Raw genomic sequence first — 22195 nt, forward strand, 5'->3', positions numbered from 1 at the left:
TGAACCAAAATGAGCTTGTAATCTGGCTTCTGCAACTTTGAACATGAAAAATCCAATGAGGAGAAGAAAAGCAAAGCCAAAGAGTCCATCCCAAAATCCGACAAACAAGCAAAATGAACAAAAAACATTGAATTCAATTCTTTCTGATTTTAGAAACTGCATTAAAGAAGGGGTGCACCGGTCCTGGAGATACTGCAATACCAGGTCAATGCGTGGAGTGGACAGAGCAAGCTCTTTTTCCATCTCCCTGTTCTAAAAATCCATTTAATATATGGTCCCCAGATAGGGGACGTATCAGATATTAAACTGATAAGAACAGATACTACACTTGATCTTAGCCAAAAGGCCGAGAAGCGATAACCAGAATTGGTTTCAAACTACGGAGCCACCCAAGGATCCTGAAAAGTCCATTTGTGGAGATGAGCTCCTGGACTCCCGTTAAGAAGACATGTTGTCAACCTCTAGATCCCTTACATGCCTGCACTTTTCGGCTTGCTGCTGCTGCAATCCACGCGTTTTAGATCTGCATAACTCCACCTCTTTAAACACAGCACCTTCACCCCCTGCTGTTCCCACCCGCCTCAACACCGTTGGAAGGGAGGAGAACCAATTAAGGCGGGGGGTGGGGTGGAACGAGCAGCTGTCTACCCTTAGCAGGAGGGCTCCTGATTACATACCTCTCCTGCTGCTGCTGCTGCTGCTGGCTGTCCAGCAGCAGACTGAAGGTGGCTGCTGCTGTGCACAGGTATATAAAGGCTCAGAGCCTATTATGACACGCGCAGCCAGCGTTCCATTGCCACATTCCATCTACTGCAGGCAGGATACCTGGCTGGCTGAATGTCGCTGAGAAGCTCACAGAGACCGCCATAAGCAACAGTTTAACAGAATGCCACAGACTAATCAACCAAACTTTTTGGGTTGGGTTCTCTTTTATAGTCTGCAGGCATTAAATGAAAGAAGTCAGTGTTCCAGCAGAAGGAGACAACGTTTCAGAAAAGGCATTGTAGCAAACCAAAAAAGAAATTTTAAGCGCAGCAGAGTAACCAGCGCACATACCTGTTAGCTCAGGTGAGTTTAAAAGGCTGCTGTTGATAACAAGGGCATTTGCTAAATAGATGGTGTGTGTGCAACAATATACTGAAAGGTCAATTATATTGTGCAGCTTATCTCACCACCTGTAGTTATTTAGGTGAAAGCTCCAAAATGCTTGCCTAATATGTCTGTTTATCCAAAAGGAAGTAAAAAGGGAGAGCTAGAAAGATAGCATTGCATCACATTACATGGCAATGCAATGCACAGTTGCTGAAGTTGAACCAAAATGAGCTTGTAATCTGGCTTCTGCAACTTTGAACATGAAAAATCCAATGAGGAGAAGAAAAGCAAAGCCAAAGAGTCCATCCCAAAATCCGACAAACAAGCAAAATGAACAAAAAACATTGAATTCAATTCTTTCTGATTTTAGAAACTGCATTAAAGAAGGGGTGCACCGGTCCTGGAGATACTGCAATACCAGGTCAATGCGTGGAGTGGACATAGCAAGCTCTTTTTCCATCTCCCTGTTCTAAAAATCCATTTAATATATGGTCCCCAGATAGGGGACGTATCAGATATTAAACTGATAAGAACAGATACTACACTTGATCTTAGCCAAAAGGCCGAGAAGCGATAACCAGAATTGGTTTCAAACTACGGAGCCACCCAAGGATCCTGAAAAGTCCATTTGTGGAGATGAGCTCCTGGACTCCCGTTAAGAAGACATGTTGTCAACCTCTAGATCCCTTACATGCCTGCACTTTTCGGCTTGCTGCTGCTGCAATCCACGCGTTTTAGATCTGCATAACTCCACCTCTTTAAACACAGCACCTTCACCCCCTGCTGTTCCCACCCACCTCAACACCGTTGGAAGGGAGGAGAACCAATTAAGGCGGGGGGTGGGGTGGAACGAGCAGCTGTCTACCCTTAGCAGGAGGGCTCCTGATTACATACCTCTCCTGCTGCTGCTGCTGCTGCTGGCTGTCCAGCAGCAGACTGAAGGTGGCTGCTGCTGTGCACAGGTATATAAAGGCTCAGAGCCTATTATGACACGCGCAGCCAGCGTTCCATTGCCACATTCCATCTACTGCAGGCAGGATACCTGGCTGGCTGAATGTCGCTGAGAAGCTCACAGAGACCGCCATAAGCAACAGTTTAACAGAATGCCACAGACTAATCAACCAAACTTTTTGGGTTGGGTTCTCTTTTATAGTCTGCAGGCATTAAATGAAAGAAGTCAGTGTTCCAGCAGAAGGAGACAACGTTTCAGAAAAGGCATTGTAGCAAACCAAAAAAGAAATTTTAAGCGCAGCAGAGTAACCAGCGCACATACCTGTTAGCTCAGGTGAGTTTAAAAGGCTGCTGTTGATAACAAGGGCATTTGCTAAATAGATGGTGTGTGTGCAACAATATACTGAAAGGTCAATTATATTGTGCAGCTTATCTCACCACCTGTAGTTATTTAGGTGAAAGCTCCAAAATGCTTGCCTAATATGTCTGTTTATCCAAAAGGAAGTAAAAAGGGAGAGCTAGAAAGATAGCATTGCATCACATTACATGGCAATGCAATGCACAGTTGCTGAAGTTGAACCAAAATGAGCTTGTAATCTGGCTTCTGCAACTTTGAACATGAAAAATCCAATGAGGAGAAGAAAAGCAAAGCCAAAGAGTCCATCCCAAAATCCGACAAACAAGCAAAATGAACAAAAAACATTGAATTCAATTCTTTCTGATTTTAGAAACTGCATTAAAGAAGGGGTGCACCGGTCCTGGAGATACTGCAATACCAGGTCAATGCGTGGAGTGGACAGAGCAAGCTCTTTTTCCATCTCCCTGTTCTAAAAATCCATTTAATATATGGTCCCCAGATAGGGGACGTATCAGATATTAAACTGATAAGAACAGATACTACACTTGATCTTAGCCAAAAGGCCGAGAGCGATAACCAGAATTGGTTTCAAACTACGGAGCCACCCAAGGATCCTGAAAAGTCCATTTGTGGAGATGAGCTCCTGGACTCCCGTTAAGAAGACATGTTGTCAACCTCTAGATCCCTTACATGCCTGCACTTTTCGGCTTGCTGCTGCTGCAATCCACGCGTTTTAGATCTGCATAACTCCACCTCTTTAAACACAGCACCTTCACCCCCTGCTGTTCCCACCCGCCTCAACACCGTTGGAAGGGAGGAGAACCAATTAAGGCGGGGGGTGGGGTGGAACGAGCAGCTGTCTACCCTTAGCAGGAGGGCTCCTGATTACATACCTCTCCTGCTGCTGCTGCTGCTGGCTGTCCAGCAGCAGACTGAAGGTGGCTGCTGCTGTGCACAGGTATATAAAGGCTCAGAGCCTATTATGACACGCGCAGCCAGCGTTCCATTGCCACATTCCATCTACTGCAGGCAGGATACCTGGCTGGCTGAATGTCGCTGAGAAGCTCACAGAGACCGCCATAAGCAACAGTTTAACAGAATGCCACAGACTAATCAACCAAACTTTTTGGGTTGGGTTCTCTTTTATAGTCTGCAGGCATTAAATGAAAGAAGTCAGTGTTCCAGCAGAAGGAGACAACGTTTCAGAAAAGGCATTGTAGCAAACCAAAAAAGAAATTTTAAGCGCAGCAGAGTAACCAGCGCACATACCTGTTAGCTCAGGTGAGTTTAAAAGGCTGCTGTTGATAACAAGGGCATTTGCTAAATAGATGGTGTGTGTGCAACAATATACTGAAAGGTCAATTATATTGTGCAGCTTATCTCACCACCTGTAGTTATTTAGGTGAAAGCTCCAAAATGCTTGCCTAATATGTCTGTTTATCCAAAAGGAAGTAAAAAGGGAGAGCTAGAAAGATAGCATTGCATCACATTACATGGCAATGCAATGCACAGTTGCTGAAGTTGAACCAAAATGAGCTTGTAATCTGGCTTCTGCAACTTTGAACATGAAAAATCCAATGAGGAGAAGAAAAGCAAAGCCAAAGAGTCCATCCCAAAATCCGACAAACAAGCAAAATGAACAAAAAACATTGAATTCAATTCTTTCTGATTTTAGAAACTGCATTAAAGAAGGGGTGCACCGGTCCTGGAGATACTGCAATACCAGGTCAATGCGTGGAGTGGACAGAGCAAGCTCTTTTTCCATCTCCCTGTTCTAAAAATCCATTTAATATATGGTCCCCAGATAGGGGACGTATCAGATATTAAACTGATAAGAACAGATACTACACTTGATCTTAGCCAAAAGGCCGAGAAGCGATAACCAGAATTGGTTTCAAACTACGGAGCCACCCAAGGATCCTGAAAAGTCCATTTGTGGAGATGAGCTCCTGGACTCCCGTTAAGAAGACATGTTTTCAACCTCTAGATCCCTTACATGCCTGCACTTTTCGGCTTGCTGCTGCTGCAATCCACGCGTTTTAGATCTGCATAACTCCACCTCTTTAAACACAGCACCTTCACCCCCTGCTGTTCCCACCCGCCTCAACACCGTTGGAAGGGAGGAGAACCAATTAAGGCGGGGGGTGGGGTGGAACGAGCAGCTGTCTACCCTTAGCAGGAGGGCTCCTGATTACATACCTCTCCTGCTGCTGCTGCTGCTGGCTGTCCAGCAGCAGACTGAAGGTGGCTGCTGCTGTGCACAGGTATATAAAGGCTCAGAGCCTATTATGACACGCGCAGCCAGCGTTCCATTGCCACATTCCATCTACTGCAGGCAGGATACCTGGCTGGCTGAATGTCGCTGAGAAGCTCACAGAGACCGCCATAAGCAACAGTTTAACAGAATGCCACAGACTAATCAACCAAACTTTTTGGGTTGGGTTCTCTTTTATAGTCTGCAGGCATTAAATGAAAGAAGTCAGTGTTCCAGCAGAAGGAGACAACGTTTCAGAAAAGGCATTGTAGCAAACCAAAAAAGAAATTTTAAGCGCAGCAGAGTAACCAGCGCACATACCTGTTAGCTCAGGTGAGTTTAAAAGGCTGCTGTTGATAACAAGGGCATTTGCTAAATAGATGGTGTGTGTGCAACAATATACTGAAAGGTCAATTATATTGTGCAGCTTATCTCACCACCTGTAGTTATTTAGGTGAAAGCTCCAAAATGCTTGCCTAATATGTCTGTTTATCCAAAAGGAAGTAAAAAGGGAGAGCTAGAAAGATAGCATTGCATCACATTACATGGCAATGCAATGCACAGTTGCTGAAGTTGAACCAAAATGAGCTTGTAATCTGGCTTCTGCAACTTTGAACATGAAAAATCCAATGAGGAGAAGAAAAGCAAAGCCAAAGAGTCCATCCCAAAATCCGACAAACAAGCAAAATGAACAAAAAACATTGAATTCAATTCTTTCTGATTTTAGAAACTGCATTAAAGAAGGGGTGCACCGGTCCTGGAGATACTGCAATACCAGGTCAATGCGTGGAGTGGACAGAGCAAGCTCTTTTTCCATCTCCCTGTTCTAAAAATCCATTTAATATATGGTCCCCAGATAGGGGACGTATCAGATATTAAACTGATAAGAACAGATACTACACTTGATCTTAGCCAAAAGGCCGAGAGCGATAACCAGAATTGGTTTCAAACTACGGAGCCACCCAAGGATCCTGAAAAGTCCATTTGTGGAGATGAGCTCCTGGACTCCCGTTAAGAAGACATGTTGTCAACCTCTAGATCCCTTACATGCCTGCACTTTTCGGCTTGCTGCTGCTGCAATCCACGCGTTTTAGATCTGCATAACTCCACCTCTTTAAACACAGCACCTTCACCCCCTGCTGTTCCCACCCGCCTCAACACCGTTGGAAGGGAGGAGAACCAATTAAGGCGGGGGGTGGGGTGGAACGAGCAGCTGTCTACCCTTAGCAGGAGGGCTCCTGATTACATACCTCTCCTGCTGCTGCTGCTGCTGGCTGTCCAGCAGCAGACTGAAGGTGGCTGCTGCTGTGCACAGGTATATAAAGGCTCAGAGCCTATTATGACACGCGCAGCCAGCGTTCCATTGCCACATTCCATCTACTGCAGGCAGGATACCTGGCTGGCTGAATGTCGCTGAGAAGCTCACAGAGACCGCCATAAGCAACAGTTTAACAGAATGCCACAGACTAATCAACCAAACTTTTTGGGTTGGGTTCTCTTTTATAGTCTGCAGGCATTAAATGAAAGAAGTCAGTGTTCCAGCAGAAGGAGACAACGTTTCAGAAAAGGCATTGTAGCAAACCAAAAAAGAAATTTTAAGCGCAGCAGAGTAACCAGCGCACATACCTGTTAGCTCAGGTGAGTTTAAAAGGCTGCTGTTGATAACAAGGGCATTTGCTAAATAGATGGTGTGTGTGCAACAATATACTGAAAGGTCAATTATATTGTGCAGCTTATCTCACCACCTGTAGTTATTTAGGTGAAAGCTCCAAAATGCTTGCCTAATATGTCTGTTTATCCAAAAGGAAGTAAAAAGGGAGAGCTAGAAAGATAGCATTGCATCACATTACATGGCAATGCAATGCACAGTTGCTGAAGTTGAACCAAAATGAGCTTGTAATCTGGCTTCTGCAACTTTGAACATGAAAAATCCAATGAGGAGAAGAAAAGCAAAGCCAAAGAGTCCATCCCAAAATCCGACAAACAAGCAAAATGAACAAAAAACATTGAATTCAATTCTTTCTGATTTTAGAAACTGCATTAAAGAAGGGGTGCACCGGTCCTGGAGATACTGCAATACCAGGTCAATGCGTGGAGTGGACAGAGCAAGCTCTTTTTCCATCTCCCTGTTCTAAAAATCCATTTAATATATGGTCCCCAGATAGGGGACGTATCAGATATTAAACTGATAAGAACAGATACTACACTTGATCTTAGCCAAAAGGCCGAGAAGCGATAACCAGAATTGGTTTCAAACTACGGAGCCACCCAAGGATCCTGAAAAGTCCATTTGTGGAGATGAGCTCCTGGACTCCCGTTAAGAAGACATGTTGTCAACCTCTAGATCCCTTACATGCCTGCACTTTTCGGCTTGCTGCTGCTGCAATCCACGCGTTTTAGATCTGCATAACTCCACCTCTTTAAACACAGCACCTTCACCCCCTGCTGTTCCCACCCGCCTCAACACCGTTGGAAGGGAGGAGAACCAATTAAGGCGGGGGGTGGGGTGGAACGAGCAGCTGTCTACCCTTAGCAGGAGGGCTCCTGATTACATACCTCTCCTGCTGCTGCTGCTGCTGGCTGTCCAGCAGCAGACTGAAGGTGGCTGCTGCTGTGCACAGGTATATAAAGGCTCAGAGCCTATTATGACACGCGCAGCCAGCGTTCCATTGCCACATTCCATCTACTGCAGGCAGGATACCTGGCTTGCTGAATGTCGCTGAGAAGCTCACAGAGACCGCCATAAGCAACAGTTTAACAGAATGCCACAGACTAATCAACCAAACTTTTTGGGTTGGGTTCTCTTTTATAGTCTGCAGGCATTAAATGAAAGAAGTCAGTGTTCCAGCAGAAGGAGACAACGTTTCAGAAAAGGCATTGTAGCAAACCAAAAAAGAAATTTTAAGCGCAGCAGAGTAACCAGCGCACATACCTGTTAGCTCAGGTGAGTTTAAAAGGCTGCTGTTGATAACAAGGGCATTTGCTAAATAGATGGTGTGTGTGCAACAATATACTGAAAGGTCAATTATATTGTGCAGCTTATCTCACCACCTGTAGTTATTTAGGTGAAAGCTCCAAAATGCTTGCCTAATATGTCTGTTTATCCAAAAGGAAGTAAAAAGGGAGAGCTAGAAAGATAGCATTGCATCACATTACATGGCAATGCAATGCACAGTTGCTGAAGTTGAACCAAAATGAGCTTGTAATCTGGCTTCTGCAACTTTGAACATGAAAAATCCAATGAGGAGAAGAAAAGCAAAGCCAAAGAGTCCATCCCAAAATCCGACAAACAAGCAAAATGAACAAAAAACATTGAATTCAATTCTTTCTGATTTTAGAAACTGCATTAAAGAAGGGGTGCACCGGTCCTGGAGATACTGCAATACCAGGTCAATGCGTGGAGTGGACAGAGCAAGCTCTTTTTCCATCTCCCTGTTCTAAAAATCCATTTAATATATGGTCCCCAGATAGGGGACGTATCAGATATTAAACTGATAAGAACAGATACTACACTTGATCTTAGCCAAAAGGCCGAGAAGCGATAACCAGAATTGGTTTCAAACTACGGAGCCACCCAAGGATCCTGAAAAGTCCATTTGTGGAGATGAGCTCCTGGACTCCCGTTAAGAAGACATGTTGTCAACCTCTAGATCCCTTACATGCCTGCACTTTTCGGCTTGCTGCTGCTGCAATCCACGCGTTTTAGATCTGCATAACTCCACCTCTTTAAACACAGCACCTTCACCCCCTGCTGTTCCCACCCACCTCAACACCGTTGGAAGGGAGGAGAACCAATTAAGGCGGGGGGTGGGGTGGAACGAGCAGCTGTCTACCCTTAGCAGGAGGGCTCCTGATTACATACCTCTCCTGCTGCTGCTGCTGCTGGCTGTCCAGCAGCAGACTGAAGGTGGCTGCTGCTGTGCACAGGTATATAAAGGCTCAGAGCCTATTATGACACGCGCAGCCAGCGTTCCATTGCCACATTCCATCTACTGCAGGCAGGATACCTGGCTGGCTGAATGTCGCTGAGAAGCTCACAGAGACCGCCATAAGCAACAGTTTAACAGAATGCCACAGACTAATCAACCAAACTTTTTGGGTTGGGTTCTCTTTTATAGTCTGCAGGCATTAAATGAAAGAAGTCAGTGTTCCAGCAGAAGGAGACAACGTTTCAGAAAAGGCATTGTAGCAAACCAAAAAAGAAATTTTAAGCGCAGCAGAGTAACCAGCGCACATACCTGTTAGCTCAGGTGAGTTTAAAAGGCTGCTGTTGATAACAAGGGCATTTGCTAAATAGATGGTGTGTGTGCAACAATATACTGAAAGGTCAATTATATTGTGCAGCTTATCTCACCACCTGTAGTTATTTAGGTGAAAGCTCCAAAATGCTTGCCTAATATGTCTGTTTATCCAAAAGGAAGTAAAAAGGGAGAGCTAGAAAGATAGCATTGCATCACATTACATGGCAATGCAATGCACAGTTGCTGAAGTTGAACCAAAATGAGCTTGTAATCTGGCTTCTGCAACTTTGAACATGAAAAATCCAATGAGGAGAAGAAAAGCAAAGCCAAAGAGTCCATCCCAAAATCCGACAAACAAGCAAAATGAACAAAAAACATTGAATTCAATTCTTTCTGATTTTAGAAACTGCATTAAAGAAGGGGTGCACCGGTCCTGGAGATACTGCAATACCAGGTCAATGCGTGGAGTGGACAGAGCAAGCTCTTTTTCCATCTCCCTGTTCTAAAAATCCATTTAATATATGGTCCCCAGATAGGGGACGTATCAGATATTAAACTGATAAGAACAGATACTACACTTGATCTTAGCCAAAAGGCCGAGAAGCGATAACCAGAATTGGTTTCAAACTACGGAGCCACCCAAGGATCCTGAAAAGTCCATTTGTGGAGATGAGCTCCTGGACTCCCGTTAAGAAGACATGTTGTCAACCTCTAGATCCCTTACATGCCTGCACTTTTCGGCTTGCTGCTGCTGCAATCCACGCGTTTTAGATCTGCATAACTCCACCTCTTTAAACACAGCACCTTCACCCCCTGCTGTTCCCACCCGCCTCAACACCGTTGGAAGGGAGGAGAACCAATTAAGGCGGGGGGTGGGGTGGAACGAGCAGCTGTCTACCCTTAGCAGGAGGGCTCCTGATTACATACCTCTCCTGCTGCTGCTGCTGCTGGCTGTCCAGCAGCAGACTGAAGGTGGCTGCTGCTGTGCACAGGTATATAAAGGCTCAGAGCCTATTATGACACGCGCAGCCAGCGTTCCATTGCCACATTCCATCTACTGCAGGCAGGATACCTGGCTGGCTGAATGTCGCTGAGAAGCTCACAGAGACCGCCATAAGCAACAGTTTAACAGAATGCCACAGACTAATCAACCAAACTTTTTGGGTTGGGTTCTCTTTTATAGTCTGCAGGCATTAAATGAAAGAAGTCAGTGTTCCAGCAGAAGGAGACAACGTTTCAGAAAAGGCATTGTAGCAAACCAAAAATGAAATTTTAAGCGCAGCAGAGTAATCAGCGCACATACCTGTTAGCTCAGGTGAGTTTAAAAGGCTGCTGTTGATAACAAGGGAATTTGCTAAATAGATGGTGTGTGTGCAACAATATACTGAAAGGTCAATTATATTGTGCAGCTTATCTCACCACCTGTAGTTATTTAGGTGAAAGCTCCAAAATGCTTGCCTAATATGTCTGTTTATCCAAAAGGAAGTAAAAAGGGAGAGCTAGAAAGATAGCATTGCATCACATTACATGGCAATGCAATGCACAGTTGCTGAAGTTGAACCAAAATGAGCTTGTAATCTGGCTTCTGCAACTTTGAACATGAAAAATCCAATGAGGAGAAGAAAAGCAAAGCCAAAGAGTCCATCCCAAAATCCGACAAACAAGCAAAATGAACAAAAAACATTGAATTCAATTCTTTCTGATTTTAGAAACTGCATTAAAGAAGGGGTGCACCGGTCCTGGAGATACTGCAATACCAGGTCAATGCGTGGAGTGGACAGAGCAAGCTCTTTTTCCATCTCCCTGTTCTAAAAATCCATTTAATATATGGTCCCCAGATAGGGGACGTATCAGATATTAAACTGATAAGAACAGATACTACACTTGATCTTAGCCAAAAGGCCGAGAAGCGATAACCAGAATTGGTTTCAAACTACGGAGCCACCCAAGGATCCTGAAAAGTCCATTTGTGGAGATGAGCTCCTGGACTCCCGTTAAGAAGACATGTTGTCAACCTCTAGATCCCTTACATGCCTGCACTTTTCGGCTTGCTGCTGCTGCAATCCACGCGTTTTAGATCTGCATAACTCCACCTCTTTAAACACAGCACCTTCACCCCCTGCTGTTCCCACCCGCCTCAACACCGTTGGAAGGGAGGAGAACCAATTAAGGCGGGGGGTGGGGTGGAACGAGCAGCTGTCTACCCTTAGCAGGAGGGCTCCTGATTACATACCTCTCCTGCTGCTGCTGCTGCTGGCTGTCCAGCAGCAGACTGAAGGTGGCTGCTGCTGTGCACAGGTATATAAAGGCTCAGAGCCTATTATGACACGCGCAGCCAGCGTTCCATTGCCACATTCCATCTACTGCAGGCAGGATACCTGGCTGGCTGAATGTCGCTGAGAAGCTCACAGAGACCGCCATAAGCAACAGTTTAACAGAATGCCACAGACTAATCAACCAAACTTTTTGGGTTGGGTTCTCTTTTATAGTCTGCAGGCATTAAATGAAAGAAGTCAGTGTTCCAGCAGAAGGAGACAACGTTTCAGAAAAGGCATTGTAGCAAACCAAAAAATAAATTTTAAGCGCAGCAGAGTAACCAGCGCACATACCTGTTAGCTCAGGTGAGTTTAAAAGGCTGCTGTTGATAACAAGGGCATTTGCTAAATAGATGGTGTGTGTGCAACAATATACTGAAAGGTCAATTATATTGTGCAGCTTATCTCACCACCTGTAGTTATTTAGGTGAAAGCTCCAAAATGCTTGCCTAATATGTCTGTTTATCCAAAAGGAAGTAAAAAGGGAGAGCTAGAAAGATAGCATTGCATCACATTACATGGCAATGCAATGCACAGTTGCTGAAGTTGAACCAAAATGAGCTTGTAATCTGGCTTCTGCAACTTTGAACATGAAAAATCCAATGAGGAGAAGAAAAGCAAAGCCAAAGAGTCCATCCCAAAATCCGACAAACAAGCAAAATGAACAAAAAACATTGAATTCAATTCTTTCTGATTTTAGAAACTGCATTAAAGAAGGGGTGCACCGGTCCTGGAGATACTGCAATACCAGGTCAATGCGTGGAGTGGACAGAGCAAGCTCTTTTTCCATCTCCCTGTTCTAAAAATCCATTTAATATATGGTCCCCAGATAGGGGACGTATCAGATATTAAACTGATAAGAACAGATACTACACTTGATCTTAGCCAAAAGGCCGAGAAGCGATAACCAGAATTGGTTTCAAACTACGGAGCCACCCAAGGATCCTGAAAAGTCCATTTGTGGAGATGAGCTCCTGGACTCCCGTTAAGAAGACATGTTGTCAACCTCTAGATCCCTTACATGCCTGCACTTTTCGGCTTGCTGCTGCTGCAATCCACGCATTTTAGATCTGCATAACTCCACCTCTTTAAACACAGCACCTTCACCCCCTGCTGTTCCCACCCACCTCAACACCGTTGGAAGGGAGGAGAACCAATTAAGGCGGGGGGTGGGGTGGAACGAGCAGCTGTCTACCCTTAGCAGGAGGGCTCCTGATTACATACCTCTCCTGCTGCTGCTGCTGCTGGCTGTCCAGCAGCAGACTGAAGGTGGCTGCTGCTGTGCACAGGTATATAAAGGCTCAGAGCCTATTATGACACGCGCAGCCAGCGTTCCATTGCCACATTCCATCTACTGCAGGCAGGATACCTGGCTGGCTGAATGTCGCTGAGAAGCTCACAGAGACCGCCATAAGCAACAGTTTAACAGAATGCCACAGACTAATCAACCAAACTTTTTGGGTTGGGTTCTCTTTTATAGTCTGCAGGCATTAAATGAAAGAAGTCAGTGTTCCAGCAGAAGGAGACAACGTTTCAGAAAAGGCATTGTAGCAAACCAAAAAAGAAATTTTAAGCGCAGCAGAGTAACCAGCGCACATACCTGTTAGCTCAGGTGAGTTTAAAAGGCTGCTGTTGATAACAAGGGCATTTGCTAAATAGATGGTGTGTGTGCAACAATATACTGAAAGGTCAATTATATTGTGCAGCTTATCTCACCACCTGTAGTTATTTAGGTGAAAGCTCCAAAATGCTTGCCTAATATGTCTGTTTATCCAAAAGGAAGTAAAAAGGGAGAGCTAGAAAGATAGCATTGCATCACATTACATGGCAATGCAATGCACAGTTGCTGAAGTTGAACCAAAATGAGCTTGTAATCTGGCTTCTGCAACTTTGAACATGAAAAATCCAATGAGGAGAAGAAAAGCAAAGCCAAAGAGTCCATCCCAAAATCCGACAAACAAGCAAAATGAACAAAAAACATTGAATTCAATTCTTTCTGATTTTAGAAACTGCATTAAAGAAGGGGTGCACCGGTCCTGGAGATACTGCAATACCAGGTCAATGCGTGGAGTGGACAGAGCAAGCTCTTTTTCCATCTCCCTGTTCTAAAAATCCATTTAATATATGGTCCCCAGATAGGGGACGTATCAGATATTAAACTGATAAGAACAGATACTACACTTGATCTTAGCCAAAAGGCCGAGAGCGATAACCAGAATTGGTTTCAAACTACGGAGCCACCCAAGGATCCTGAAAAGTCCATTTGTGGAGATGAGCTCCTGGACTCCCGTTAAGAAGACATGTTGTCGACCTCTAGATCCCTTACATGCCTGCACTTTTCGGCTTGCTGCTGCTGCAATCCACGCGTTTTAGATCTGCATAACTCCACCTCTTTAAACACAGCACCTTCACCCCCTGCTGTTCCCACCCGCCTCAACACCGTTGGAAGGGAGGAGAACCAATTAAGGCGGGGGGTGGGGTGGAACGAGCAGCTGTCTACCCTTAGCAGGAGGGCTCCTGATTACATACCTCTCCTGCTGCTGCTGCTGCTGCTGGCTGTCCAGCAGCAGACTGAAGGTGGCTGCTGCTGTGCACAGGTATATAAAGGCTCAGAGCCTATTATGACACGCGCAGCCAGCGTTCCATTGCCACATTCCATCTACTGCAGGCAGGAAACCTGGCTGGCTGAATGTCGCTGAGAAGCTCACAGAGACCGCCATAAGCAACAGTTTAACAGAATGCCACAGACTAATCAACCAAACTTTTTGGGTTGGGTTCTCTTTTATAGTCTGCAGGCATTAAATGAAAGAAGTCAGTGTTCCAGCAGAAGGAGACAACGTTTCAGAAAAGGCATTGTAGCAAACCAAAAAAGAAATTTTAAGCGCAGCAGAGTAACCAGCGCACATACCTGTTAGCTCAGGTGAGTTTAAAAGGCTGCTGTTGATAACAAGGGCATTTGCTAAATAGATGGTGTGTGTGCAACAATATACTGAAAGGTCAATTATATTGTGCAGCTTATCTCACCACCTGTAGTTATTTAGGTGAAAGCTCCAAAATGCTTGCCTAATATGTCTGTTTATCCAAAAGGAAGTAAAAAGGGAGAGCTAGAAAGATAGCATTGCATCACATTACATGGCAATGCAATGCACAGTTGCTGAAGTTGAACCAAAATGAGCTTGTAATCTGGCTTCTGCAACTTTGAACATGAAAAATCCAATGAGGAGAAGAAAAGCAAAGCCAAAGAGTCCATCCCAAAATCCGACAAACAAGCAAAATGAACAAAAAACATTGAATTCAATTCTTTCTGATTTTAGAAACTGCATTAAAGAAGGGGTGCACCGGTCCTGGAGATACTGCAATACCAGGTCAATGCGTGGAGTGGACAGAGCAAGCTCTTTTTCCATCTCCCTGTTCTAAAAATCCATTTAATATATGGTCCCCAGATAGGGGACGTATCAGATATTAAACTGATAAGAACAGATACTACACTTGATCTTAGCCAAAAGGCCGAGAAGCGATAACCAGAATTGGTTTCAAACTACGGAGCCACCCAAGGATCCTGAAAAGTCCATTTGTGGAGATGAGCTCCTGGACTCCCGTTAAGAAGACATGTTGTCAACCTCTAGATCCCTTACATGCCTGCACTTTTCGGCTTGCTGCTGCTGCAATCCACGCGTTTTAGATCTGCATAACTCCACCTCTTTAAACACAGCACCTTCACCCCCTGCTGTTCCCACCCGCCTCAACACCGTTGGAAGGGAGGAGAACCAATTAAGGCGGGGGGTGGGGTGGAACGAGCAGCTGTCTACCCTTAGCAGGAGGGCTCCTGATTACATACCTCTCCTGCTGCTGCTGCTGCTGGCTGTCCAGCAGCAGACTGAAGGTGGCTGCTGCTGTGCACAGGTATATAAAGGCTCAGAGCCTATTATGACACGCGCAGCCAGCGTTCCATTGCCACATTCCATCTACTGCAGGCAGGAAACCTGGCTGGCTGAATGTCGCTGAGAAGCTCACAGAGACCGCCATAAGCAACAGTTTAACAGAATGCCACAGACTAATCAACCAAACTTTTTGGGTTGGGTTCTCTTTTATAGTCTGCAGGCATTAAATGAAAGAAGTCAGTGTTCCAGCAGAAGGAGACAACGTTTCAGAAAAGGCATTGTAGCAAACCAAAAAAGAAATTTTAAGCGCAGCAGAGTAACCAGCGCACATACCTGTTAGCTCAGGTGAGTTTAAAAGGCTGCTGTTGATAACAAGGGCATTTGCTAAATAGATGGTGTGTGTGCAACAATATACTGAAAGGTCAATTATATTGTGCAGCTTATCTCACCACCTGTAGTTATTTAGGTGAAAGCTCCAAAATGCTTGCCTAATATGTCTGTTTATCCAAAAGGAAGTAAAAAGGGAGAGCTAGAAAGATAGCATTGCATCACATTACATGGCAATGCAATGCACAGTTGCTGAAGTTGAACCAAAATGAGCTTGTAATCTGGCTTCTGCAACTTTGAACATGAAAAATCCAATGAGGAGAAGAAAAGCAAAGCCAAAGAGTCCATCCCAAAATCCGACAAACAAGCAAAATGAACAAAAAACATTGAATTCAATTCTTTCTGATTTTAGAAACTGCATTAAAGAAGGGGTGCACCGGTCCTGGAGATACTGCAATACCAGGTCAATGCGTGGAGTGGACAGAGCAAGCTCTTTTTCCATCTCCCTGTTCTAAAAATCCATTTAATATATGGTCCCCAGATAGGGGACGTATCAGATATTAAACTGATAAGAACAGATACTACACTTGATCTTAGCCAAAAGGCCGAGAAGCGATAACCAGAATTGGTTTCAAACTACGGAGCCACCCAAGGATCCTGAAAAGTCCATTTGTGGAGATGAGCTCCTGGACTCCCGTTAAGAAGACATGTTGTCAACCTCTAGATCCCTTACATGCCTGCACTTTTCGGCTTGCTGCTGCTGCAATCCACGCGTTTTAGATCTGCATAACTCCACCTCTTTAAACACAGCACCTTCACCCCCTGCTGTTCCCACCCGCCTCAACACCGTTGGAAGGGAGGAGAACCAATTAAGGCGGGGGGTGGGGTGGAACGAGCAGCTGTCTACCCTTAGCAGGAGGGCTCCTGATTACATACCTCTCCTGCTGCTGCTGCTGCTGGCTGTCCAGCAGCAGACTGAAGGTGGCTGCTGCTGTGCACAGGTATATAAAGGCTCAGAGCCTATTATGACACGCGCAGCCAGCGTTCCATTGCCACATTCCATCTACTGCAGGCAGGATACCTGGCTGGCTGAATGTCGCTGAGAAGCTCACAGAGACCGCCATAAGCAACAGTTTAACAGAATGCCACAGACTAATCAACCAAACTTTTTGGGTTGGGTTCTCTTTTATAGTCTGCAGGCATTAAATGAAAGAAGTCAGTGTTCCAGCAGAAGGAGACAACGTTTCAGAAAAGGCATTGTAGCAAACCAAAAAAGAAATTTTAAGCGCAGCAGAGTAACCAGCGCACATACCTGTTAGCTCAGGTGAGTTTAAAAGGCTGCTGTTGATAACAAGGGCATTTGCTAAATAGATGGTGTGTGTGCAACAATATACTGAAAGGTCAATTATATTGTGCAGCTTATCTCACCACCTGTAGTTATTTAGGTGAAAGCTCCAAAATGCTTGCCTAATATGTCTGTTTATCCAAAAGGAAGTAAAAAGGGAGAGCTAGAAAGATAGCATTGCATCACATTACATGGCAATGCAATGCACAGTTGCTGAAGTTGAACCAAAATGAGCTTGTAATCTGGCTTCTGCAACTTTGAACATGAAAAATCCAATGAGGAGAAGAAAAGCAAAGCCAAAGAGTCCATCCCAAAATCCGACAAACAAGCAAAATGAACAAAAAACATTGAATTCAATTCTTTCTGATTTTAGAAACTGCATTAAAGAAGGGGTGCACCGGTCCTGGAGATACTGCAATACCAGGTCAATGCGTGGAGTGGACAGAGCAAGCTCTTTTTCCATCTCCCTGTTCTAAAAATCCATTTAATATATGGTCCCCAGATAGGTGACGTATCAGATATTAAACTGATAAGAACAGATACTACACTTGATCTTAGCCAAAAGGCCGAGAAGCGATAACCAGAATTGGTTTCAAACTACGGAGCCACCCAAGGATCCTGAAAAGTCCATTTGTGGAGATGAGCTCCTGGACTCCCGTTAAGAAGACATGTTGTCAACCTCTAGATCCCTTACATGCCTGCACTTTTCGGCTTGCTGCTGCTGCAATCCACGCGTTTTAGATCTGCATAACTCCACCTCTTTAAACACAGCACCTTCACCCCCTGCTGTTCCCACCCGCCTCAACACCGTTGGAAGGGAGGAGAACCAATTAAGGCGGGGGGTGGGGTGGAACGAGCAGCTGTCTACCCTTAGCAGGAGGGCTCCTGATTACATACCTCTCCTGCTGCTGCTGCTGCTGGCTGTCCAGCAGCAGACTGAAGGTGGCTGCTGCTGTGCACAGGTATATAAAGGCTCAGAGCCTATTATGACACGCGCAGCCAGCGTTCCATTGCCACATTCCATCTACTGCAGGCAGGATACCTGGCTGGCTGAATGTCGCTGAGAAGCTCACAGAGACCGCCATAAGCAACAGTTTAACAGAATGCCACAGACTAATCAACCAAACTTTTTGGGTTGGGTTCTCTTTTATAGTCTGCAGGCATTAAATGAAAGAAGTCAGTGTTCCAGCAGAAGGAGACAACGTTTCAGAAAAGGCATTGTAGCAAACCAAAAAAGAAATTTTAAGCGCAGCAGAGTAACCAGCGCACATACCTGTTAGCTCAGGTGAGTTTAAAAGGCTGCTGTTGATAACAAGGGCATTTGCTAAATAGATGGTGTGTGTGCAACAATATACTGAAAGGTCAATTATATTGTGCAGCTTATCTCACCACCTGTAGTTATTTAGGTGAAAGCTCCAAAATGCTTGCCTAATATGTCTGTTTATCCAAAAGGAAGTAAAAAGGGAGAGCTAGAAAGATAGCATTGCATCACATTACATGGCAATGCAATGCACAGTTGCTGAAGTTGAACCAAAATGAGCTTGTAATCTGGCTTCTGCAACTTTGAACATGAAAAATCCAATGAGGAGAAGAAAAGCAAAGCCAAAGAGTCCATCCCCAAATCCGACAAACAAGCAAAATGAACAAAAAACATTGAATTCAATTCTTTCTGATTTTAGAAACTGCATTAAAGAAGGGGTGCACCGGTCCTGGAGATACTGCAATACCAGGTCAATGCGTGGAGTGGACAGAGCAAGCTCTTTTTCCATCTCCCTGTTCTAAAAATCCATTTAATATATGGTCCCCAGATAGGGGACGTATCAGATATTAAACTGATAAGAACAGATACTACACTTGATCTTAGCCAAAAGGCCGAGAAGCGATAACCAGAATTGGTTTCAAACTACGGAGCCACCCAAGGATCCTGAAAAGTCCATTTGTGGAGATGAGCTCCTGGACTCCCGTTAAGAAGACATGTTGTCAACCTCTAGATCCCTTACATGCCTGCACTTTTCGGCTTGCTGCTGCTGCAATCCACGCGTTTTAGATCTGCATAACTCCACCTCTTTAAACACAGCACCTTCACCCCCTGCTGTTCCCACCCGCCTCAACACCGTTGGAAGGGAGGAGAACCAATTAAGGCGGGGGGTGGGGTGGAACGAGCAGCTGTCTACCCTTAGCAGGAGGGCTCCTGATTACATACCTCTCCTGCTGCTGCTGCTGCTGGCTGTCCAGCAGCAGACTGAAGGTGGCTGCTGCTGTGCACAGGTATATAAAGGCTCAGAGCCTATTATGACACGCGCAGCCAGCGTTCCATTGCCACATTCCATCTACTGCAGGCAGGATACCTGGCTGGCTGAATGTCGCTGAGAAGCTCACAGAGACCGCCATAAGCAACAGTTTAACAGAATGCCACAGACTAATCAACCAAACTTTTTGGGTTGGGTTCTCTTTTATAGTCTGCAGGCATTAAATGAAAGAAGTCAGTGTTCCAGCAGAAGGAGACAACATTTCAGAAAAGGCATTGTAGCAAACCAAAAAAGAAATTTTAAGCGCAGCAGAGTAACCAGCGCACATACCTGTTAGCTCAGGTGAGTTTAAAAGGCTGCTGTTGATAACAAGGGCATTTGCTAAATAGATGGTGTGTGTGCAACAATATACTGAAAGGTCAATTATATTGTGCAGCTTATCTCACCACCTGTAGTTATTTAGGTGAAAGCTCCAAAATGCTTGCCTAATATGTCTGTTTATCCAAAAGGAAGTAAAAAGGGAGAGCTAGAAAGATAGCATTGCATCACATTACATGGCAATGCAATGCACAGTTGCTGAAGTTGAACCAAAATGAGCTTGTAATCTGGCTTCTGCAACTTTGAACATGAAAAATCCAATGAGGAGAAGAAAAGCAAAGCCAAAGAGTCCATCCCCAAATCCGACAAACAAGCAAAATGAACAAAAAACATTGAATTCAATTCTTTCTGATTTTAGAAACTGCATTAAAGAAGTGGTGCACCGGTCCTGGAGATACTGCAATACCAGGTCAATGCGTGGAGTGGACAGAGCAAGCTCTTTTTCCATCTCCCTGTTCTAAAAATCCATTTAATATATGGTCCCCAGATAGGGGACGTATCAGATATTAAACTGATAAGAACAGATACTACACTTGATCTTAGCCAAAAGGCCGAGAAGCGATAACCAGAATTGGTTTCAAACTACGGAGCCACCCAAGGATCCTGAAAAGTCCATTTGTGGAGATGAGCTCCTGGACTCCCGTTAAGAAGACATGTTGTCAACCTCTAGATCCCTTACATGCCTGCACTTTTCGGCTTGCTGCTGCTGCAATCCACGCGTTTTAGATCTGCATAACTCCACCTCTTTAAACACAGCACCTTCACCCCCTGCTGTTCCCACCCGCCTCAACACCGTTGGAAGGGAGGAGAACCAATTAAGGCGGGGGGTGGGGTGGAACGAGCAGCTGTCTACCCTTAGCAGGAGGGCTCCTGATTACATACCTCTCCTGCTGCTGCTGCTGCTGGCTGTCCAGCAGCAGACTGAAGGTGGCTGTTGCTGTGCACAGATATATAAAGGCTCAGAGCCTATTATGACACGCGCAGCCAGCGTTCCATTGCCACATTCCATCTACTGCAGGCAGGATACCTGGCTGGCTGAATGTCGCTGAGAAGCTCACAGAGACCGCCATAAGCAACAGTTTAACAGAATGCCACAGACTAATCAACCAAACTTTTTGGGTTGGGTTCTCTTTTATAGTCTGCAGGCATTAAATGAAAGAAGTCAGTGTTCCAGCAGAAGGAGACAACGTTTCAGAAAAGGCATTGTAGCAAACCAAAAAAGAAATTTTAAGCGCAGCAGAGTAACCAGCGCACATACCTGTTAGCTCAGGTGAGTTTAAAAGGCTGCTGTTGATAACAAGGGCATTTGCTAAATAGATGGTGTGTGTGCAACAATATACTGAAAGGTCAATTATATTGTGCAGCTTATCTCACCACCTGTAGTTATTTAGGTGAAAGCTCCAAAATGCTTGCCTAATATGTCTGTTTATCCAAAAGGAAGTAAAAAGGGAGAGCTAGAAAGATAGCATTGCATCACATTACATGGCAATGCAATGCACAGTTGCTGAAGTTGAACCAAAATGAGCTTGTAATCTGGCTTCTGCAACTTTGAACATGAAAAATCCAATGAGGAGAAGAAAAGCAAAGCCAAAGAGTCCATCCCAAAATCCGACAAACAAGCAAAATGAACAAAAAACATTGAATTCAATTCTTTCTGATTTTAGAAACTGCATTAAAGAAGGGGTGCACCGGTCCTGGAGATACTGCAATACCAGGTCAATGCGTGGAGTGGACAGAGCAAGCTCTTTTTCCATCTCCCTGTTCTAAAAATCCATTTAATATATGGTCCCCAGATAGGGGACGTATCAGATATTAAACTGATAAGAACAGATACTACACTTGATCTTAGCCAAAAGGCCGAGAAGCGATAACCAGAATTGGTTTCAAACTACGGAGCCACCCAAGGATCCTGAAAAGTCCATTTGTGGAGATGAGCTCCTGGACTCCCGTTAAGAAGACATGTTGTCAACCTCTAGATCCCTTACATGCCTGCACTTTTCGGCTTGCTGCTGCTGCGATCCACGCGTTTTAGATCTGCATAACTCCACCTCTTTAAACACAGCACCTTCACCCCCTGCTGTTCCCACCCGCCTCAACACCGTTGGAAGGGAGGAGAACCAATTAAGGCGGGGGGTGGGGTGGAACGAGCAGCTGTCTACCCTTAGCAGGAGGGCTCCTGATTACATACCTCTCCTGCTGCTGCTGCTGCTGGCTGTCCAGCAGCAGACTGAAGGTGGCTGCTGCTGTGCACAGGTATATAAAGCTCAGAGCCTATTATGACACGCGCAGCCAGCGTTCCATTGCCACATTCCATCTACTGCAGGCAGGATACCTGGCTGGCTGAATGTCGCTGAGAAGCTCACAGAGACCGCCATAAGCAACAGTTTAACAGAATGCCACAGACTAATCAACCAAACTTTTTGGGTTGGGTTCTCTTTTATAGTCTGCAGGCATTAAATGAAAGAAGTCAGTGTTCCAGCAGAAGGAGACAACGTTTCAGAAAAGGCATTGTAGCAAACCAAAAAAGAAATTTTAAGCGCAGCAGAGTAACCAGCGCACATACCTGTTAGCTCAGGTGAGTTTAAAAGGCTGCTGTTGATAACAAGAGCATTTGCTAAATAGATGGTGTGTGTGCAACAATATACTGAAAGGTCAATTATATTGTGCAGCTTATCTCACCACCTGTAGTTATTTAGGTGAAAGCTCCAAAATGCTTGCCTAATATGTCTGTTTATCCAAAAGGAAGTAAAAAGGGAGAGCTAGAAAGATAGCATTGCATCACATTACATGGCAATGCAATGCAC

General features: G+C 44.9%; 17 non-coding genes across 17 annotated transcripts; all 17 read right to left on the bottom strand.

Moving 5' to 3' along the window:
- Window positions 1–167: 167 nt before the first annotated feature.
- On the bottom strand, window positions 168–358 carry LOC141235086 (U2 spliceosomal RNA). Its single transcript, XR_012300941.1, has one exon. It is a non-coding gene; the product is annotated as a U2 spliceosomal RNA (small nuclear RNA).
- A 1118-nt stretch (window positions 359–1476) lies between these two features.
- On the bottom strand, window positions 1477–1667 carry LOC141235243 (U2 spliceosomal RNA). Its single transcript, XR_012301095.1, has one exon. It is a non-coding gene; the product is annotated as a U2 spliceosomal RNA (small nuclear RNA).
- A 1118-nt stretch (window positions 1668–2785) lies between these two features.
- LOC141235272 (U2 spliceosomal RNA) lies at window positions 2786–2977 on the bottom strand. Its single transcript, XR_012301123.1, has one exon. It is a non-coding gene; the product is annotated as a U2 spliceosomal RNA (small nuclear RNA).
- A 1113-nt stretch (window positions 2978–4090) lies between these two features.
- LOC141235087 (U2 spliceosomal RNA) lies at window positions 4091–4281 on the bottom strand. The gene has a single exon (XR_012300942.1). It is a non-coding gene; the product is annotated as a U2 spliceosomal RNA (small nuclear RNA).
- A 1115-nt stretch (window positions 4282–5396) lies between these two features.
- LOC141235273 (U2 spliceosomal RNA) lies at window positions 5397–5588 on the bottom strand. Its single transcript, XR_012301124.1, has one exon. It is a non-coding gene; the product is annotated as a U2 spliceosomal RNA (small nuclear RNA).
- A 1113-nt stretch (window positions 5589–6701) lies between these two features.
- On the bottom strand, window positions 6702–6892 carry LOC141235088 (U2 spliceosomal RNA). Its single transcript, XR_012300943.1, has one exon. It is a non-coding gene; the product is annotated as a U2 spliceosomal RNA (small nuclear RNA).
- A 1115-nt stretch (window positions 6893–8007) lies between these two features.
- LOC141235090 (U2 spliceosomal RNA) lies at window positions 8008–8198 on the bottom strand. Its single transcript, XR_012300945.1, has one exon. It is a non-coding gene; the product is annotated as a U2 spliceosomal RNA (small nuclear RNA).
- Window positions 8199–9313: 1115 nt separating this feature from the next.
- LOC141235091 (U2 spliceosomal RNA) lies at window positions 9314–9504 on the bottom strand. The gene has a single exon (XR_012300946.1). It is a non-coding gene; the product is annotated as a U2 spliceosomal RNA (small nuclear RNA).
- A 1115-nt stretch (window positions 9505–10619) lies between these two features.
- Window positions 10620–10810, bottom strand: LOC141235092 (U2 spliceosomal RNA). The gene has a single exon (XR_012300947.1). It is a non-coding gene; the product is annotated as a U2 spliceosomal RNA (small nuclear RNA).
- Window positions 10811–11925: 1115 nt separating this feature from the next.
- Window positions 11926–12116, bottom strand: LOC141235093 (U2 spliceosomal RNA). The gene has a single exon (XR_012300948.1). It is a non-coding gene; the product is annotated as a U2 spliceosomal RNA (small nuclear RNA).
- Window positions 12117–13231: 1115 nt separating this feature from the next.
- Window positions 13232–13423, bottom strand: LOC141235275 (U2 spliceosomal RNA). Its single transcript, XR_012301125.1, has one exon. It is a non-coding gene; the product is annotated as a U2 spliceosomal RNA (small nuclear RNA).
- A 1116-nt stretch (window positions 13424–14539) lies between these two features.
- Window positions 14540–14730, bottom strand: LOC141235094 (U2 spliceosomal RNA). The gene has a single exon (XR_012300949.1). It is a non-coding gene; the product is annotated as a U2 spliceosomal RNA (small nuclear RNA).
- Window positions 14731–15845: 1115 nt separating this feature from the next.
- Window positions 15846–16036, bottom strand: LOC141235095 (U2 spliceosomal RNA). The gene has a single exon (XR_012300950.1). It is a non-coding gene; the product is annotated as a U2 spliceosomal RNA (small nuclear RNA).
- A 1115-nt stretch (window positions 16037–17151) lies between these two features.
- On the bottom strand, window positions 17152–17342 carry LOC141235252 (U2 spliceosomal RNA). Its single transcript, XR_012301104.1, has one exon. It is a non-coding gene; the product is annotated as a U2 spliceosomal RNA (small nuclear RNA).
- Window positions 17343–18457: 1115 nt separating this feature from the next.
- LOC141235096 (U2 spliceosomal RNA) lies at window positions 18458–18648 on the bottom strand. The gene has a single exon (XR_012300951.1). It is a non-coding gene; the product is annotated as a U2 spliceosomal RNA (small nuclear RNA).
- Window positions 18649–19763: 1115 nt separating this feature from the next.
- On the bottom strand, window positions 19764–19954 carry LOC141235181 (U2 spliceosomal RNA). Its single transcript, XR_012301035.1, has one exon. It is a non-coding gene; the product is annotated as a U2 spliceosomal RNA (small nuclear RNA).
- Window positions 19955–21069: 1115 nt separating this feature from the next.
- On the bottom strand, window positions 21070–21260 carry LOC141235097 (U2 spliceosomal RNA). Its single transcript, XR_012300952.1, has one exon. It is a non-coding gene; the product is annotated as a U2 spliceosomal RNA (small nuclear RNA).
- Between the last annotated feature and the right edge of the window lie 935 nt (window positions 21261–22195).

Source organism: Phyllobates terribilis, unplaced genomic scaffold (assembly GCF_046119375.1).
Source record: "Phyllobates terribilis strain yellow unplaced genomic scaffold, ASM4611937v1 Scaffold_650__1_contigs__length_881393, whole genome shotgun sequence".
In the NCBI taxonomy this organism is placed as follows: domain Eukaryota; kingdom Metazoa; phylum Chordata; class Amphibia; order Anura; family Dendrobatidae; genus Phyllobates; species Phyllobates terribilis.